We start from the raw sequence: 19,723 nt of genomic DNA on the forward strand, positions 1-19,723 counted from the left end.
CCTGACCAGGGACAGAGACTTTTGGGTCATTGGACTTTTGGGACTTTGGGTGATTTGGGGTTGCTGGACTCAAGAACCAAAGGGAAAGGGCATGCCCCAATTTGCTTGGGGTGGGTTTTTTTGCTCATGGGTTGTGTTATGAATCCTGTTGGTGGTGTTTCCCCAACATAATGCCACATTGTTTCTCTCTGTTATAAAAAGGCTTTTTGCTACACTCAGATTATGTGCTTGCGAGAGGGGAAGTACTGCCTCTTGGAGGCGCCCAGCGGGGGTGGTATATATTTGTCCCAGGTCACTGGGTGGGGGCTCAAGCCGGTTTGCATTGTGTTATTGGAATGGATCCCCTAGATATTGAACCCGGCCCTTGTTGCTGCCAACTCTGACGGGCAGAACGGTTACATATGCATGTATCATTTTTATATCTGAAGTTACGAGCGTTGGCTCTATGCTTGTATTTAAAGCGTTTGCTGTAGAAAGCACCTAAGGCAGATTTGATCAACATAGTGTGAAGGGGTTATTCAAGTAATTGGGAGTACTTGGCCAACAATGGACCTTGATAGATGCCAATCCACATCTGAGCTTTCCTGGGAACGTTCGGGCTAACATGGCATAGGCCTGTAAAGAGCTGAGTCATGTATGGACATGTGACTTGAGGGAGGCTATATAAGCCCCTGGAAAACCCTCCATTTTGTCTTCAGCTGGCCCAAGAGATAGCCCCTCCACCCTAAAGAGATACCTGAAAGAAACTGGAACAAAGGACAGCAACTACAGGAGTGTGAGTGGTTGCTGGACCCAGACTAGGAAGGCGTCCAGTCTGTGAAAAAAAGCCTATTGGAACATCTCAGAGGGTGAGATTTCATCTATAATCACTTTCTTACTGTATTAGGCTTAGACTTTGTGTTTTATTTTATTTTGCTTGGTAATTCACTTTGTACTGTCTGTTATTACTTGGAACCTCTTAAATCTTACTTTTTGTATTTAATAGAATCACTTTATACTTAATAATTAACCCAGAGTAAGTATTAATACCTGGGGGCGGGGGGCAAACAGCTGTGCTCTGTCAGTGTTATAGAGGGCGAACAATTTATGAGTTTACCACGTATGAGTTTTACACAGGATAAGACAGATTTATTTGGGGTTTGGACCCCATTGGGAGCTGGGTATCTGAGTGCTAGAAACAGGAGCACTTCTTAAGCTGTTTTCAGTTAAGCCTGCAGCTTGTGGGGGACGTGGTTCAGACTTGGATCTGTGTTTGCAGCAGGCAAGAGATGTCTGACTCAAACAAGGCAAGGTATTGAAATCCCAAGCTGGCAGGGAAAACGGGCTCAGAGGTAGTCTAGGCACGTCAGGTGGCAGTCCCAAAAGGGTTTCTGTGATCCAACCCGTCACACCTTGTTATTAAGAAACCTTGCTTGCAGCTGCTGCTGTAGAGGGCAGAGGGGTTGTTTTGACCACAGGATGTGCACAAATGTGAGGATATTATGTATGTAGAGGGGAGTCAGCATAATGGATAAACAGAATGTATTGCCCTGAGACAATTGGGAAAGTTCCAAACAGTCCATATACAGAGTAAAGGATATAAGTGGCCTAGTCAAGTATGCTTGATCAGTGGTAATAAATCAGTTAGAAAAAATAACAACATGAAAATAGCATGGACAGCAAAAGTCCTGCAAACTGGCTTTTACATATGTATTGTATGAGTTGTGTAAGACATAATATTCGTAATACTTAACGCTGGTTGGAAGAGAACTAATGAATATGTAATTTGGATGTGTATATATGTGCTAAAATGTGTCAGTTTTGTAGAGGAAATCCATCATGGCCTGCCTACGCCCCAGGGAAAAGTAACTGGGCATTGTCTTTTTATTTGTTGCTTTAATAGTAATTGTAATCGTAAAGCATGCTGGATTACCTTGGGCAAGTCACTTTGCCTCTGTGCATCAGTTTCCCCATCTGTACAAAGGGGATAATGATATTTACTTCCTTTGTAAGAAGTTTTAAGATCTACTAATTATATTACTGCTGTGTTTAGATTAGTATTCCAAGAACTTCCAAGTACAAAAAACAATGTAGCTTAATTTCATGTCTTCTGTAAAAAATTCGTTTATCTCCTAGTGATGATCTTTATCAGTTTCTGAGTCACACACTGAGGCAGAGCTAATTCAGCTGGAGAGGCACATTATTCCTGATTTATTTTTTTAAGAGAAAAAAGATTTTATGGATTGTTTTCTCACTTCCCCCTGCCCCCCCATACAAATTCAATGCTGCTGCAATGTAAAGTTTCACTGCTCACCCCAGGAAGTGCTGTTAGTTTATTCCAAGCTAAGTGCTAGAAACATATGGAGAAGACGTGATTTTTACAGAATATTTACATTTTCTAATAACTCCCATGCTGGATTTTATTGGAAAGACATCCAAAATTATCAAACCTCTGTGTTCATTATCTTTTTTTACACGCTTTAGTTGGCTCATGTCACCTCAGGGATGATAATAACCTAACATCACATATGTAGGTAGAAATCTTTTGCAGTTTAAGAGCCTAAGCCAAAGCCCACTGAAATTAATAGAAGTCTTCGATGTGGCTTCCTCACACATCTCTGATATCTGCAATGCGGCTCTGAGGATAGAATTTAGCACATTCTTAGTAAAGATGAACTGCTTAGGGACACTTCTTCGAAGTACCTTGTATTTGTAACAATGTGGTTCTCCTACTACATGCTGTAAAAGTTGGGATGGCAGCTCGTGATCAAAGAGGAGTTCACATTATTTTTTTCATTAAAATGCTGGAGGGTAAATAAAGCCTTACTTTATCCTGGATAATATGCAATCTCTTAAAGGTGTTCATGGCATTACAGGAGCAGTGACTCACGCAGAGCCAGTTGCTGGTATAAATCCAGAATAATTCTGCTGACTTCAAATGGCACATTTACGTTAGTGTAAAACTGAAGGCTGAATTAGGTCGGTGGAGAAGAGGCAGCAGCTATTGTGCACTTAACAGAGGAGGAATAATTGACAGCTTGGGCTTCAAATGAACAATGCAGCATCTAAAAGGGGTGATGTGAACTGAAAGCAAGTTTTGCACTTGGCAAGATTGTGAGACTTGGCGTGAGTGCGTCAGGTGGGAGTGCTTAAAATACTAATGGGCTCAGGCTCTTTGCTTCTAATATTAGTTTTCTGCCTTTCTGCTCTTGTGGTGTATTGAAAACTGTAAAATTCCAAACTATCACTTTAAATCTATGGCAGGCTAGAGGTCTCTATAGGGAAGCATTCAGTTTGGGCATGCCAGCAGTTCAGTTTGCGGAGAGCCAACCTCGAGTAAGGTGGGATAAGCTGTGCCTCTCTGTTCTACGGAGCAGCCTGATTTGTCTTTCTCTGATAATGGGGTTCTTGTGTGTTATAGTTCTAAATTAGAAGAAATAAAGTCGCATGACGGTGTGACCTTCCAGCAACAGCATTTTTTAAAATCTAACATCTCTGGGTGTGTGTGCCATGAACATAACACCAGCCGCTGTTGCACTTGCTCTGTCTGCATGCATTGGTTGGGGAAATTGTTAGTGTTGACAGCGTGATGTTTGAAGGATATCGTTTACAGAGTAATGGAAAGAAACAGTGAGGAAAAAGTACTGCTACCCGTGACAGTCAAATTAACAACATCTGGAAATGATACTGCATCCGAATCCTGGACCTGTTTTGTATTCTTTACCCTGAAAACAAACATTGCCATGATTTGTTTTTATTGTTTCCAGCTTGCTCTTGTAAAAAATAGGACTTTGTCTTGTTTTGGAGGGACTTTTCGCTCCTGAAGCCAGGCAACTGCTCTAATCAGCCACGTCTGGCATATGAGAGTTAATCTGAATGCAGCAGCTTTTACATGTGCAGCAAAAGCCCTATGAATGTATCAACAGTTTGTTTAATCTCTTTTCCATTGCACGGTAGTATCTGACATTATACAGTCCATTAAACAAGCAGAGCTGTGTACTGGCTTTCTGAAATCTGCAATGAAACACACCAAGGCACTCTGATTCCTTTATCTTCCATTCCCTTTGCCCTTTCATTTATTACTAGTGCTGTGCAAATATTACTAACCTGAGGTAACTGTGTCCCAGTTGTGTAAATCAGATGCCGCTTTTAAAGAAAGTCCCTTCTTTTCTTTTTTGAAAAGAAGTTTCATGGTTGGTAATTCTCCAGGGAAGAGAATGTTTCTATTGCTCGCTTGCTTGCTTTCTGATTGACACAAATCATTGCACATCAAATAATTTTAACTATAAAGAAATCAACATCCTTGCCTTTAATGACTTGTCTGTGGACTTTGTGGTAATAACTACATGGAAGAGTGCTAGAGAGATAGAGGGGATATACTAGCGTCTACAGAAGAAATCTACTAGAGTCCCAGTTGTATCAATTTTTCTTTTAAGAACCTCTGTTTTAGAGGTAATGCGGCTGGAACCTGACATATAAGATCTGAGCTCAGGAACCCATTTTGTTTTAAAACAAGGTTCTGAGTGTCAGAGGTGCTGAGCACGCATAATTTCTGTTGATTTCATTTTGAGTTATGAGTGATCAGCCCTTCTGGATGTCAGGCCTGGAGTTTGTTTTAAATTGGCTTGACCATGTTAAGTAGTATTGCCACTTCCAAGCATTCCAGAATCACAGATCAGACCCTGGAAATCAGAGGATTGGCTTAAAAATCCAAGAGTTTTGTTTTAGAAATAATAAATTTGGGGTTCTTTTTATTTGCCTTCTGGTGTTTGATTCTTTAAGGTGCACTCGCATCATGTTTTCTGGCTGTTCTTCACAACCAGAAGAACTAGATTAATATATTTTTTTTGTAACATGAAAGCAGATTCTCACTGAATCACATATCTGCAGGAGCTGGGGCTTTAAGAAAAAAACTAAATATCATGAGACTCTAGGGTGACTGTCTGGTTGGCGGTGCTGCACAGCGGGGCTGGCAGGCTCCCTGCAAGCCTCTGTGCCATACAGCTCCCAGGAAGCAGCCGGCAAGCCCCCTCTCTGGCTCCTAGGTTTAGGGGCAGCCAAGGGGCTCTAAGTGCTGTCCCCGCAGCTCCCATTGGCCATGAACCGCAGCCAATGGGAGACGTGGGGGCGGCACCTGCGGATGGGGCAATGTGCAGAGCTGCCTGGTCGCACCTCCGCGTAGGAGCCGGAGGGGGGACATACCGCTGCTTCTGGGAGCTGCTTGAGATAAAGCGCCTCCCATGGTCTGCGCTCCTGAGGGCCCCTCCGTGCCCCAACCCCCAGCCCAGAGCCCCATCCTGCACTCCAAACCCCATAGCCCAGTAGCATAGCTGGGGGGGAGTGGGGCAGCGGCTGCTCCCCCACCGAGCAGAAGTGGTGGTTTTTTAATTCTTTGGCGCCTTTTAAATTTTTACTCACCCGGTGGCTCTCCGAGTCTTCAGCGGTGGGTCAGGGGGAGCGGAGATGAAGAAAGGCGCCACCCCCTGGTACTCACCCGGTCTTCAGCAGCACTTCGGCATTGAGTCCTTCGCTTGCTCCGGTCTTCGGCGGCATTGCAGTGGAGGGGGCGGTCCTTCAGTGCCGAAGACCGGAGAGAGTGAAGGACGCCACTGCCTCAGCCCCAGCCTGGAGCACCCTACTACACCCCAAATTCCTTATCCCCAGCCCCACATCAGAGCCCGCAACCCCAGCCAGAACCCTCACCCCCCCACACACCCCAACTGTCTGCCCCAACCCCCTCCCACACCCCCAGCCCCAGCCCAGAGCCCATACGTCCTCCCACACCCCAATCCCCTGCCTCAGCCTGGAGCCCCCTCTCATACGCCGAACCCCTCGGCTCCACCCCCCAGCCCACAGCTCCCTCCTGCACCCCAAACCCCTCATCCCTGGGCCTACCCCAGAGCCCGCACCCCTAGCTGGAGCCCTCACCCCCTCTCGCATCCCAACCCCCTGAGCCAGCCCGGTGAAAATGAGCAAGTGAGTGAGGGTGGGAGAGCAACTGATGGCGGGAGGGGGTATGGAGTGAGGAGGGGCCGGGCAAGGGTGTTCATTTTTCTGCGAGTAGAAAGTTGGCACCCCTCTGAGACTCTCAAGCGTTTACAACACTGGTTAGGTTCAAACAAATTTTCACTTGGTGATTTCAGGTTCTTTTTTGTGGACTTTCAAAACACACCAGATTTCCAATTTTTAAAAAAATAGATATTTTGCTAATCACTGGTCTGTTCAGTGAACTAGTATCTCTGGGTATTTAAAGGGCTTTATTTTCCAAAGAGTGCATCACCCAACCACTTTCATTTAGGTACCCAAATAAGAAGCCAAATTTTCCAGAGAGTTCAAGTCTCATTTAGGCACCTGAATAAAGTGTCCAGATTGTCAAAAGTGCTCAGCATTCAGTCACTCCATTGAGGACACTGTAGATATTGAAAACTTTTGAATAGCTGAATCTCTGGCCAGCATTAGGATTCTAGTTTCCTCTCTGTACACATGAAAGCTCCCATTCATGTCAGTGTCAACAGGAGTGGTGAGCATGGATGGAGGACAACGGATCTATACGGTATAGACAGGAGTTCTTTAGCACTCCGGCGTGTCGTAGTTACGGAGCTCTTAAATCCATGTATTATTGATGTCAGACCTATTTAGAGGTTGTCGTAATTCAAATGTGCATGTTTAAAATATTTTCGGCCTGCTCCTGTTGAAAGTAATGCGAATTTCGTCCTTGATTCCAGTGGGAGTGGGACAAGGCCCAATATGTTGCTTAACAGGTGTGCTACAAAAACCTGAACTGGAAGGAGTGGAGTTTGCTTGCAGACATGCAGGCAAGCATCCCACTTGCCTTGTAAAATCTGCAGCTGCCCGTCGACGAGAACATACAGCAACTTCCTGTGTAGAGGATCTGTGTTACCAGATCGTAGAGTGTGATCGAGACAAGAGCCCCTCAAAATGCAAAAATGTCAGTTGCGCCAACCCCAAGCATTCAAAAATCATGAGTCAGACCCCCCAAAATCATCACATTCTTTTTTGAGAAAGTGGCTTTTTTTTATTTGTCTTCTGGTTTTGCACCCTTGGGGTTCACATTTTCTAGCTTTTTCTCGACAACTGTTCAGTCTAGAAACTTGCTTTAAAAAAAAAAAAGCTGAGATTCTCACATAGTCATGTGATTCCATGAGCTGGAGCTTTAAGAAGGACATCAGCTATTGCCAGACTCAGGATAAAATCACAAGAGCTGGCAACACTGGTATACATTCAAATGACCCCTTCTATCGAACCACCCTCTAGCATGCAATGTGTTTACCATCAGACTGTGGCATTTAGCAGCCCTGAGCAGGAGACAGTGCAGAGTCACACTGCCTTCGGGGATGCACTGGGAGGATTGTGCCACCTTTCAGATGGTGAAGTCTGTTCACCCCAAGCCGTTTGGTCCTGCTTGGTCTCTGTAGCCTTCTGAGAGATTTGGATACAGAGTGCTCCCCGGAGCTCGTGAAATGCTGATGTCTGTGTGTGATGGGGTGTGTAAACCATGCGCTGGTGACAAAGAGGTTGAAGAGCTGCTGTGGGCAAGGCTGGCCCTGTCCCTCCGGCCCTGTCAGTTGTGCAAGCATCTGGCACACAGTAAGGGGTAAGGCTGCCTGCTCCCTCCCTATACACGCCCACGCGAGAGCCAGGGACAGTCTGGTTTCCAGTGGCACTGCAGAGCTCCTTTTATGCTGTGATGTATTCCTGGTGCAGTGTTCAACGAGACAAGATGAAAAAGCCAAGAGGGGGAAAGAATTTGGTTTTAAAATGAGGAAAGGGAAGGGATTAATTGTAATAAGCCTCAAGCCAAGGCACCTCTTCTGAGTGCGGGGAGGATTTAGAAAGCATTTTGTCAACATGATTCACCTGCTAGTGATTCAGAATCAAGTTGCTGAGGAAAAAGCAATGGAGGAAAAAGGTTAAAATGCCTGGGGAATTAAAACATCATTTTCCTAGAGCTCTGTCTCAGTCAAGAGTGGAGGGCAGGGTGGAAGGAATGTGCGCCTATCTCCGAGTGTGTGAAATCTGGTCAGGGGGCCATACCATGCTACGTGTGGCAGAGATGTGGGAAAAAGTTATCCTTTTCACCAGCAGCAAGTTGAGAGGTGTCCAAAGCCACAGGAGTGTCCTTAGGGCCAGCCAGACCTACCCTTGGAAAACGGACTGGGGCCCTTCAGCCTTGTTGGTTTTTGTTTGACCGATCTTCCCTTCTACTACCTAGACACAGGTGAATAGAGAGAATAAAATACTCATGCTAAACAATGTGCGGTGAGTGCCCAGGAGCACAAGTAAGGGTTGCCTGAGCTAGCCCTTAGTAATCAGGCTGTGTGAAGTTATACCAAAAGAAATTATGTGAGTTGTGAAAAAAGTCACCAACTGGTAACCCTGGTAATTCCTGTTTATTCGCAGGGTGGTTACACAGAATCACAGAAGTAAGCAATGACAAAAGCCTACTAAGTTATTCAGTCCATTTTCTTGACAATTAGAATTGTTTGAAGCTATTCATTGACCAAAAAATGTCTTTTCAATCAGAATGAGAATTTGTTTCACCTGGAAATTTACGTACTTTGAGAGAAAATTTCAAAATGAAATGAAAATTTTTGTTTCATTTTGGAAAAAAAAATCGTTTGGGGATCTGGATTTTTTTATTTTTTCCCCTTCCATCACTTTTTAATTATTGCCTTGTTCTTCCCCAAGAAAAAGTAGAGGGAAATTAAGAACAAAAGTCAAATAAAGTAAGTTCAAGACTTTCTCTAACATAATAAGAATAAAAATGGCCCTACTGGGTCAGACCAAGGGTCCATCTAGCCCAGTATCCTCTCTTCCGACAGTGGCCACTGACAGGTGCCCCAGAGGGAATGAACAGAACAAGTGATCATCTAGTGATCCATCCCCTGTCGCTCATTCCCAGCTTCTAGCAAACAGAGGCTAGGGACAGTGTTGCTGCCCATCCTGACTAATAGCCAACTATCCTCCATTAATTTATCTAGTTCTTTTTTGAACCCTGTTATGGTCTTGGCCTTCACAACATCCTCTGGCAAGGAGTTCCACAGGTTGACTGTGTGTTGTGTGAAGAAATACTTCCTTTTATTTGTTTTAAACCTGCTGCCTGTTAATTTCATTTGGTGACCCCTAGTTCTTGTGTTATGAGAAGTAGTAAACAACACTTCCTTATCTACTTTCTCTATACCAGTCATGATTTTAGACCTCAATTGTATCTCCCCTTAGCTGTCTCTTTTTCAAGCTGAAAAGTCCCAGTCTTATTAATCTCTCCTCATACAGAAGCTGTTCCATACCCCTAATAATTTTTGTTGCCCTTTTCTGAACCTTTTCCAATTCCAATATATCTTTTTTGAGATGGGGCCAGGACAAGCTCTAGGCACCAGCTGAGCAAGCACATGCTTGGGGTGGCACATTTCCAGGGGTGGCATCCCTTTTTGGGGGGGCCGTTGTGCTCTTGGAGCTGCGCCACTTAGATGGGGTGAGGGCGCCACGCCCCTGGCCGCAGCAGGAAGGTGAAGCCCCAGCCCCAGGGTGCTGAGCTGCCAGGGCCCAGCCGCTACCTGGGGAGGAGAGGGCAAGTCCTGCCGGGGAGCTGGGGCTGCACCACCTTCTCTGCGCACTGGCTGCTGCGCTGCCTTGTGCCACCCCTTACATCGGGGCTCTCTGCGCAGCCGGGCGGGAGAGGGGGTAAAGCCCCTGCAGGCGCTGGGAGAAGGTGACATCACTCCCTCCGCTCCCAGCGCCGCCTGCGAGCCCCAGCCCCGCCTGAGCTTGGGTGGCAAATTTTTTGCTTGGGGCGGCAAAAAACCTAGAGCCAGCCCTGGATGGGACGACCACATCTGCGCACAGTATTCAAGATGTGGGCATACCATGGATTTATATAGGGGCAACATGATATTTTCTGTCTTATTAGCTATCCCTTTCTTAATTATTCCCAGCATTCTGTTCGCTTTTTTGACTGCTGCTGCACATCGAGTGGATGTTTTCAGAGAACTGTCCACAATGACTCCAAGGTCTCTTTCTTGAGTGGTCACAGCTAATTTAGACCCCATCATTTTATATGTATAGTTGGGATTATGCTTTCCAATGTGCATTACTTTGGATTTATCAACATTAAATTTCACCTGCCATTTTGTTGCCCAGTCACCCAGTTTTGAGAGATCCTTTTGTAGCTCTTCACAGTCTGCCTGGGTCTTAACTATCTTTAATCATTTTGTATCATCTGCAAATTTTGCCCCCTCACTGTTTACCCCTTTTTCCAGATTGAATAGGATGGTCCCAGAACAGTCCCCTTGGGGACACCACTATTTACTTCTCTCTATTCTGAAAACTGACCATTTATTCCTATCCTTTGTTTCCTATCTTTTAACCAGTTACTAATCCATGAGAGCACCTTCCCTCTTAACCCGTGGCAGCTTACTTTGCGTAAGAGCCTTTGGTGAGGGACCTTGTCAAGGCTTTCTGAAAATCTAAATACACTATATCCACTGGATCCCCCTTATCCACATGCTTGTTGACCCCCTCAAAGAATTCAGGTAGATTGGTGAGGCATGATTTCCCTTTACTAAAATTATGTTCATTTATGTCTGACAATATTGTTCTTTATAATAGTTCCAATCAGTTTGCTCAGTATTGAAGTCAGGCTTACAGGCCTGTAATTGCCGGGATCACCTCTGGAGCCCTTTCTAAAAATTGGCGTCACATTAGCTGTCCTCCAGTCATCTAGTACAGAAGCTGATTTAAACGATAGGTTACAGACTACAGTTACTAGTTCTGCAATTTCACATTTGGGTTCCTTCAGAACTCTTGGGTGAATCCCATCTGGTCCTGGTGACTTATTGCTGTTTAATTTATCAGTTTGTTCCAAAATCTCCTGTAATGATACCTCAATCTGGGACAATTCCTCAGATCTATCAACTAAAAAGAATGGCTCAGGTTTGGGAATCTCCCTCACATCCTCAGCCGTGAAGACCAACGCAAAGAATTCATTTAGTTTCTCCGCAATGGCTTTATCCCCCTTTAGTGCTCCTTTAGCACCTCGATGGTCCAGTGACCCCACTGGTTGTTTAGCAGGCTTCCTGCTTCTGATGTACTTAAAAATTTTTTTTGCTATTACTTTTTGAGTCTTTGGCTAACTGTTCCTCAAATTCTTTTTTGGCCTTCCTAATTATATTTTTACACTTCATTTGCCAGTGTTTATGCTCCTTTCTATTTTCCTCACTAGGATTTAACTTCCACTTTTTAAAGGATGCCTTTTGGCCTCTCACTACTTCTTTTACTTTGTTGTGAAAAAGAAGTAAATAAAATGAGAAAATGAGATGTAAGGAACCCACTTTCTTTTACTTTTTTTTAAACCTTTTTCCACTGCAAAAATGTGTGCAATGGTAAGGTTTAAAAAAAAGCCTCTCGCTTTTTTTTACTCCCTCTCTTCCCCTCCTTGGTTCCAATGGTGAAAAGGAGAAAAAAATAAATGTAAGAGAAGTGGGAGGAAAAACATGAAAAAAATTTGAATTAGAAGTTAAATGAAAATTTCCGTTTAGGATCATTTCAATATTTTAGTCGTGGTTGAGGCAAAAAGGAAGAAATCCTTGAAAATATTTCAAACAAAAAGAAAGTGTTCTTTTCTTTGGAAATATTCTGTGCAAATCATTTTTTTAACCTAGTTCTACTGCCATTGTAGCATTTTCCCCTATGGTATGTTTTCTAATATTTTGTCCAGTCTAGTTTTCAATGGGGCTTCCACCACTTCCCTTTGGAGACTATTCCACAATCTAAGTCCTCAGGTACACACACCAGCTGCACCAAAGTTTGTGTTCTATGCATCCCCCCTATGACCAGTCCATTCAAACTCTGAGTTTGAAATGCAACCAGCCACAGAGGTCAGTTCTTTAGCTTGAGGTGTAGAGATTCAAGCCTTCGGGCCTATAGGTCCCAAGCTGAGTCCCAGTTGTGTTGGTCAAGATGGCAGCCATCACACGGACACGCTTATTTCAGTTGTTTAGAGACTATTATTTTGGTTTAGCTTAATTATCGTTTAAAAAAAAATTGACAACCAAAATCAACCAAAGTTTAAACCAAACTAAGAGTGTCTCCACACAAACTTGCTGCAGTTTAATTAATCAGTTTAAAACCACATTTTTAGTTAAACCTCCGCAGTTTGCATGAAGACAAGGTTTTACTTTCAGGAAGCTTTTCCTGATATTCGGCGTAAATTTTCCTTTTCTGAATGTCTCTTAATACTGCAGGAATACAGTGGTGGAATAAGGCCCAGAATCCCCCCCCCCCCCCCCCGGAGCTTTATTATTATTATCCTAAGACAGCAGGTAATGTTACTGAGATGCTGGTTCAATAAACATGGATAAGAAAGGGAGCTCGTTCCATTTGCAGGGAGAGAAGCAACACTCTAATGATGCTTCACTCCAGTGGTTTTCAATGTATCAGGCAGCCTCTTCTTGGCAGCTCATATCCTGTGTTCTCTTCAGCAGTGTCTGCAAACAAAATGTCATTTGTGAAGGGGCATGTTAATAAATTCATTCTGTAGCGTATACACTCTGTATTCAAAGGGTTTATGGAAAGGGTTATCATAGAGAAAATCTGTTTCTGAGTTCCCCCAAACCTCCTGACCTGTTCCATCCTGAGCAACATAGTTCTTTGTGTTCCAACACATCATACCTCCGAAAGCTTTAATAACATCCAGAAACAAATTCAAGCAGATGACCCTCTACCAGTCTTCATCCAGACTCTAAGAACCAAACTTGTAGAATCTCACCAACTTCAGGCTTCTATGCACGGGTCTGCAGTGTGGCCAACACTTGCAATATTGCATGCTCTTCTTAAAGCCTCAGTTCCTATGGTAATGTGATTTGCATGAGGAGCTCAGATTGCATTTTAAAGTCAGTTTCTAGTCCCTTATGGTTACATAGAAGAGCTTCAAAATGTGCACCGAGTGTATCTCAAGGGCTCAAAAACCAGACGACAAATAAAAAGACACAAAATTTATTATATTTTAAAATCTCAAGAGTTTTAAGCCAGCCTCATGATTTCTGGGGACCTGACTCATGATTTTGGAGCCACGGGCATTGGCAATACTGGTTTTGATCTCTAGCCCAATTTGTTTTGACTAATATCAAACCCACTCCAGGGTTTTGGGTTTCATCTCTTCTTAGGAGATATATTGCAATCACGAGCTAAAAAGGGGGCAGAGGAAAAAAAACACTTAAAATTATAAAGTGGAAGATAGCCTGGAGGGCAGGAGGAATGCAAATGAAAGACAAACAGTTGAGAAGGGGAAAGAGAAAACTGTGAATGGAAAAAGTAAATACGGTATATTGGAAGATAGGAAAATAGGATAATAGGAGTTGCCAAACTGTACCAGACCATCTAGTCAAGTGTCCTGTCTCTGGGCGCAGTACCAGATACTCCATAGCAAGGAGTAAGAAACTCCACAGTGGAGAATTATGGAATTAGCTGCTTTCCCTATAGGGAAAGCTTCTCCACCCCCACCCCCAACAAATGATGTTTTTTCTTTTGTCTCTTTTTTCATCCTCTAATATAACTCTCATATAATTTAAGTGGTTATTTTTTATTCTTATCAGTCTGCTCTTTGTTTGAATCCCATGAAGTTCTTTGCCTCAGTGATACCTTGTGGCGATGAGTTTCACAGGTTAATGACGCATTGTATAAAATAAATCCTTTTATCACATTTACCTGCGTTGCCCTAAGTTCTTCCATTAGGAGTTTTGAGGAATCTAAATAATTGTTCCATTTCATAAATGAATATATTAAACAACAGGAGCTCTAAAACAGCGGCACTTCCCTGTCAACCATGTTGAAAATATACGGACCACCCACATGGCAGGTTTGAGGTATCGCCTGTTTATAGGAATGAACGGTTTATTTTTCTAACTTGGCTTTTATTTTACATGTTTGGGGTTTTTTTGGAACAGGTTAACCTGATATTCCATCTGTTTTTAAACGTTGCTAGCTGTGTGTGTTTGCAGGGAATGTGTGAACTGGAGCAAAGCCACGCTGAATAGAACATTTGCTGCTGCTGGTTTCTCTGCTTCCTTGTGACGCTGGTGCTGAGGGTAGAAGAACCAAGTCCAGTGCCCAGAGCAGTGCTGGAACTAACCCTCTCTCCCTTGGTTTCCAAGTTAACCTAGAGTGCTGTCAAAAGAGACCGTGCAATTATTTGGCTACTCAGCCCATGAACCATCTCTGGTAACATGTATAGGTTAGTTCCTGCTCAGTGCCGAGTATAGGTTGGTTCCTGCTTCATGCTGAGCACTTTGAACTTGTATTTAAGTCAGTGGTCATTCAGGATGCTCAACACTCAGATCTTAGCAGCATACTACTCAGGCCAGGTCTACACAGGAGTGTTTCTTCGGTATAATTATATCCGCACATACCATACTGACCCAGCACTCCTAGTGCGGATGCAGCTTATCCCAGCAAAACTGTCCTTTTGCTCGCATTGCTTATTCCAGCTCCCTTAAGTGGAACAAGCTCTACGAATAAAAAAACACTGTTGCCGGTATACCGGCGTCTACTCTAGGAACTTGTGCTGGCACAGACCTGTGTGTTAGGGATCCTCTTCACATCTCCGACCAACATAGCTATGCTGGCTTGAATCTTCAGAGTAGATCTGGCCAAGACTTTACTTGTGGCCTGAGACCCTGGCTTACTTCGCTGACTGTCCTACAGAAAGCTACAAACTGCTGAAGTGGAGATCACTGTTCCACTTGGGCAAGGATAAACGGTCTGGTATGTTCTCAGGGGCAAATCCTGCTCGTTGTACTCTGGTGTAAGTCTTACTGACATCAGCTGAACTATGTGCATTAGGAAGGAGAGTAGGAATTGTCTCTTAAGATCCTTTGGAAGTCCATAGGAGACAAAGCCACAGATTAAAGGCTTTTGTCTCCTGGTTTTTAGTGCAATTGGAGGATTTTTTTCGGCTTCCATTGGGAAAAAAAAAATCTAAAAATGTTGCTTTTTCCTGTCCCTAGTAAATCCTTGCTTGGTGGCAAGGCCCATGTTAGTGCAGCAGAGGGCACATTTTACTACTGCTTGAAGCCAGTGCCCCGTTAGAAACGGAGAATGAAATCCTGGCCCCATTGAAGTCAGTGGGACTTTTGCCACCGATTTTACTGGGGCCAGGGTTTCACCCAGAGCGTTTTGAATGGAGCTGATGCAAAACCAAAGGCACTCCTTCTTCCCAGGTGTCTGCGCCTTCTGGTTCAGCATAAGCTCTGCTGTGCTGCCGTGCAGCAATGGGGAAAAGAGAGGCGCCATCTGAAGAAGCAGAGCCAGCTTTCCGGTTCGGATGATGAATCCGCAGGAGGCTGTGGGGCTCGTGTGCATTTTGCCTTGCAATTTATGTGACTTTTGTAGTGAACTGAAGCAGTTTGGTATGAGTTACCATGGCTGTATCAGCTGCTTCGGAGGCAGGGATAAGGACCGCAGATGTGGAATAATCTGCCCCTCACATTAGCCCTCATCCTCATCTCTAATAGCTAGAGATTGGCTTAAACCCTGAATCATGAGGCTTAATAGCCTTCCAAAATTTTTGTTAGCATTAGCTATTATAACTCTGGATAGTCTTGTTATCTGTATGACTGCCCAGTCCACATGGCCAGCAATCTGCAATACTGGAACAAGCAGGGACTTTAAAAACCAAAACCAAACTGAGTTGGACGATGCAGCCTATATTCCGGCCCCTTTGTAATGGTGATGTGCATTTGTTTTCCACAGACTACATGCTTCAGCATTGAAATTAGAGATGGAAAAGACCTATTAGCTCATCCAACCAATCCCCTGGCCACTGCAGGATTCTTCACTGCAGAACATTTTACTGTGCCTGCTTTTAAAAGCTTCCGGTCTCTGCCACTCTCTTGGGAGACCATTCCAAGGCTAAATATATCTCACTGGCGGGAAGGCTTCACTGATGTTCAGCCCCATTTTCCCTGTCTACATTTCATCCCATTACCCCTATTATTTGACCCCTTTTTGACATACTAAACAGATCTTCCCTTCCTCGGGGCCTGATTCTCCACTGCCTTGCAGACACCTTTGTCATCATTTACCCTTGAGCAAAGTGGGTGTAAAGTGCTACTAAATCAAAATGGTATCAGTATGCACCCAAGTGTAAGTGATGGCACAACATTGAAGTCAACGGAAAACCAGGCCCGTCATGTTTCCTGTCTCCAGATACATGTAAACTATTAGCATGTCCCCTCTAGTCATTGCTTAGGCAACTTAGATATATTTAGCTGTCTCCTTATGAATGTCTCCTTTTGAATCCCTCCAGTCCCATTGGTCATTGTATTGCTCATCGTGGGACTCCATTATGCCAGTCAATATTGTTGTGGAGATAGCTCCAGAGGATGAGACTCGTAATAACTTATTTCATCATCTGGCTTGTTAAAGTCCTCGTGGAATTTCTTTCTTACCATACCAGGATATTTGGGGGGCGGGCAGGAGAACCACCTATGCTATCAGTATGTGTAGGTTAAGAAAAAAACCCAACTAGTGCATGTAGCCAGAATTGAGTCAGCTGAGATTTGTGAAAGCACTCATCTTTGGCCTAACTCTGCTCCCCGGGGGAGATTTACTATCGACTTCAATGGCAGGAGAGTTAGGCCAGCACTCAGTGCTTTGGAAAACCCCACCCTTACTGCTTTTGTGATAGCTGCATTCTGGGTGAGGCGTTTTTGTACATCCAATTGTGAGAGGAGCTGAGGTATCTCCACACACATCCCCTTCTGGCAGAAGAGAACAGACATTTGACTTGTCTTTTCTTGCTTTTTTTATAGAGCTAGGAGGAGCCACCGGTGGATATGTGTTACTGGTCCGCTCCTGTGCTTGATCTGTGGCTATGGAGGAGTCAACCACAGCTCAAACTAGAGAGCTTTAGCTCATGTTGCTGCTCACACTTTTAGTGCTGCTGGTCCCTGGTTCTGTCCCCAGTGTGTTATCCAAGATGGCAGCCATCACACTGACATTAGCCCTCTGTTAGGAAGCAAACATGAGGGATAACGTAGATGGTGGATTTTAAAGTTTTGAAGGCTCAGACTATGTGATTAACACCCAGGTGTGTTTAGGGCACAGTGCAGAGCTCTACCACCCGAGAGGGAGCCCCAAGAGGGAATACATATGTATGCTGCACAATCTCTTACAATCCTCCACTTTGTGAAACAGCCCTGCTTGGGGTATTTGTGGAGAATGAACCTGTGACAGGCAGCACTAAAAGCATAAGCCTCTATCCCCATGAGTTAAAGTGTAAAGGTTGTTAGCTAGATGCTGGAACAGGTTGATTAATCTCTGCTGTGGACCAGCCACTAGAGGGGGACCGGTGCTCCCACTCTGCCTCTCTGAGTTACACATGCTCCCCCAGGCGACATCATGGACCAGTGCAGGGAGTGAGGGGAAGAGCGTCATGTCTTGGCCTCCATCTCCTCTCTTTAGGGGTGGTTTGTAACACAGAGGCTGGTAGGAGGGAGCAGGGCCTGCACTGCCCTGAGAGCAGGCGCTACATTTGTGTCCAGTCCTTGCATGGCATTGGGAAGGGGGGGAGGGAGGCAGTTTTTATTGACCAAGCCAGACAAAAATAGGTTGGTACTAAACTCAAAGAAATGCCTTTCTGAGCCTGCTGACCAGGAGGACACTTTCTCTGCACACAGCTGAAGTGCATTGTCTCTCCCAACTCCCTGTCTAGCTTCTTCTTCCTCTTTTGTGTAGCTTTAAAAAAGCAATGTTAGATGTCCAAGTCTAGATTGGTCATCCAATTGACTGCTTCAGGTCAAGCAGAGTGGATGGCAGAGATACCATCAGGAGGATATGATTGTTTGGGACATTGGTTAATGAGGTGTTCCATAGTTTGAAGGCCATTTCTGCAGTCACCCATAGGATTGTGTCTCAGTCTCCATTAATGGAGGAGGTAGGCACATCTCTCATGTGATATGCGGCTGCAGTTCACAGTGGATCATATTTTCCATTGGAATGAAAAGCCATGAGTTTCTTTGTCTGGCTCCTTGAAGAGCAGTTTGTTTGGGATGTTGATGTCCGTCCATCTTGCTTGCCATTGATCTTTGGGGGAAAACCCCGAGTCTTCAAGCTCTGTGCTGCAAGCCAAAAAAGTTTTTCTGGATTTGACTCAGAATCTTGGTATGTTATTTAGATCTGCATCTTTTGGACGGCCCTTGTTCTCTTGTATGTGATGGGACTCCTGAAGGATTCTCCTGTCGCAATGAATTTGGGGTGGGTGGGTGGATGTGCGCCAGTACAGGAAGTCACAGTTGTGGCATTGATTTTACTGTGCCTGAAATTATCCATATGGCACTGTTAATTTCAGTGGTGCATGGGAGCTGTGATGCATGGGAGCTACTCCTTGCCTATGTGAGTCTGAGAATTTCAGGGGAGTGAGATGGTAACACACAAATTATGCTCCCGCACCTGAATGCCAGCGGTTGCAGTGGGGTCATGTAGTGGTTTATTTTTTTAAATAATAGTGGCACTTGTACTCAATGGGTCGCTCAGTTTTGCTCCTTCTGTTCCAGACTGCCTGCTCAAATCAATAAGCGTTTTGTCCTCAGAATCTTTCCCTCTCTTTATTATGTATCACAGGGGGAGGCCCGTCCAATTTTGAATGTAAAGCCTTCAAGGTAGTAGTCATAACCTGACTGATGGCCAATGTCTATCCCATCTGATTGATTGGCCTCCCCACTGTTTTCCCTGCGGTGGAGGAGGGAGTTCTAAAATTATTCCTAGATCCTGGACAAAACTCTTGTCTTGATGTCCAAATGACCCTCCATATCTTTATATCTTCACACTGAAGAATCTCACTCCTGAAAGCACGGGGCTCCCAGACCCAGGAAAGAAAAATTGCAATGAGATCTCCACGTCTGTCTCGGGAGTTGTTCAGAATCATATCCCCTTGGGCCCCTTCAGATTGAGAGAGGCATGTGCCAAGATCTGCTCTGTACAGAGGGAAGTCAGGAGCCCATCTCAGTTCCCTGATTCTCAAGTTTCCCTGACTCCAGTATAAATCAGAGCAGCCTACAGACATGGCTCTAACTTATGCCAGCCAGCTGAGAATTGGGGGTGTGCAGGAGTACTTTGCCTCACCCCATTGCACCTCCTAATCCTCTGTATACCAGGGTGAGGGGAGCAGATGGTGTAGGAGCCAGCTACTCTGGCTTTATTCTACACTAGGGAATTCTCTGCTGGCCAGGTAGGGCTAGATTGTGGGCACTTCACAGAACCCAAGCAGCACAAAGTGTCTGGAACAGGGAAAGAGACTGTGGCTCAGTGTAACTCTATAAACAATTGCTCTCCGAGTGTCCTCAACTGTGCAGAGCTGACTACTGGTTGGGCATATGCTGGGGAAGAGAGAGAGAAACCCAGTGCATGTGCAAACGGAAGTACAGAATGATCCCATACAGAAATCCATGCTGTGGAAATGGCCTGGGCTGGATGTACAATGAACGCTTGTGCTTTGCATGCCACAGTCCAGCAGGATGTCCCGTGAACATGAGCTGCATCTGACTGAAACAGTCCAACTGGAATAGAAGGAAAACTCAGTAAAATCCTATAATTCTGGCTTGCTTGGAAATTTGTACACAGGTGGGAGTACCATATGCAGAGGCTCCTTAAAGTGACTCTTGGTGGTGCAACATTATTTCTTCTCATTCTTTGTTTAATACATTTTAAAAATGTGCCTGTAATGCTCAGG

At 44.5% G+C, this 19,723-nt stretch overlaps 1 protein-coding gene across 4 annotated transcripts in view; it reads left to right on the forward strand.

Moving 5' to 3' along the window:
- PLPPR1 (phospholipid phosphatase related 1) overlaps positions 1-19,723 on the forward strand; it is a 178,231-nt gene that overhangs the window by 44,008 nt on the left and 114,500 nt on the right. The window contains exon 1 of one of the 4 annotated variants that reach the window (XM_043547315.1): positions 759-848. The exons of the other annotated variants lie outside the window; for them this stretch is intronic. The gene's annotated coding sequence lies outside the window, so the exon portion shown is untranslated. Of the gene's footprint in view, positions 1-758; positions 849-19,723 lie in introns of those variants that run through there. 4 annotated transcript variants of the gene reach the window in all.

The sequence above is a fragment of the Chelonia mydas genome, chromosome 5 (genome assembly GCF_015237465.2).
Source record: "Chelonia mydas isolate rCheMyd1 chromosome 5, rCheMyd1.pri.v2, whole genome shotgun sequence".
NCBI lineage: Eukaryota > Metazoa > Chordata > Testudines > Cheloniidae > Chelonia > Chelonia mydas.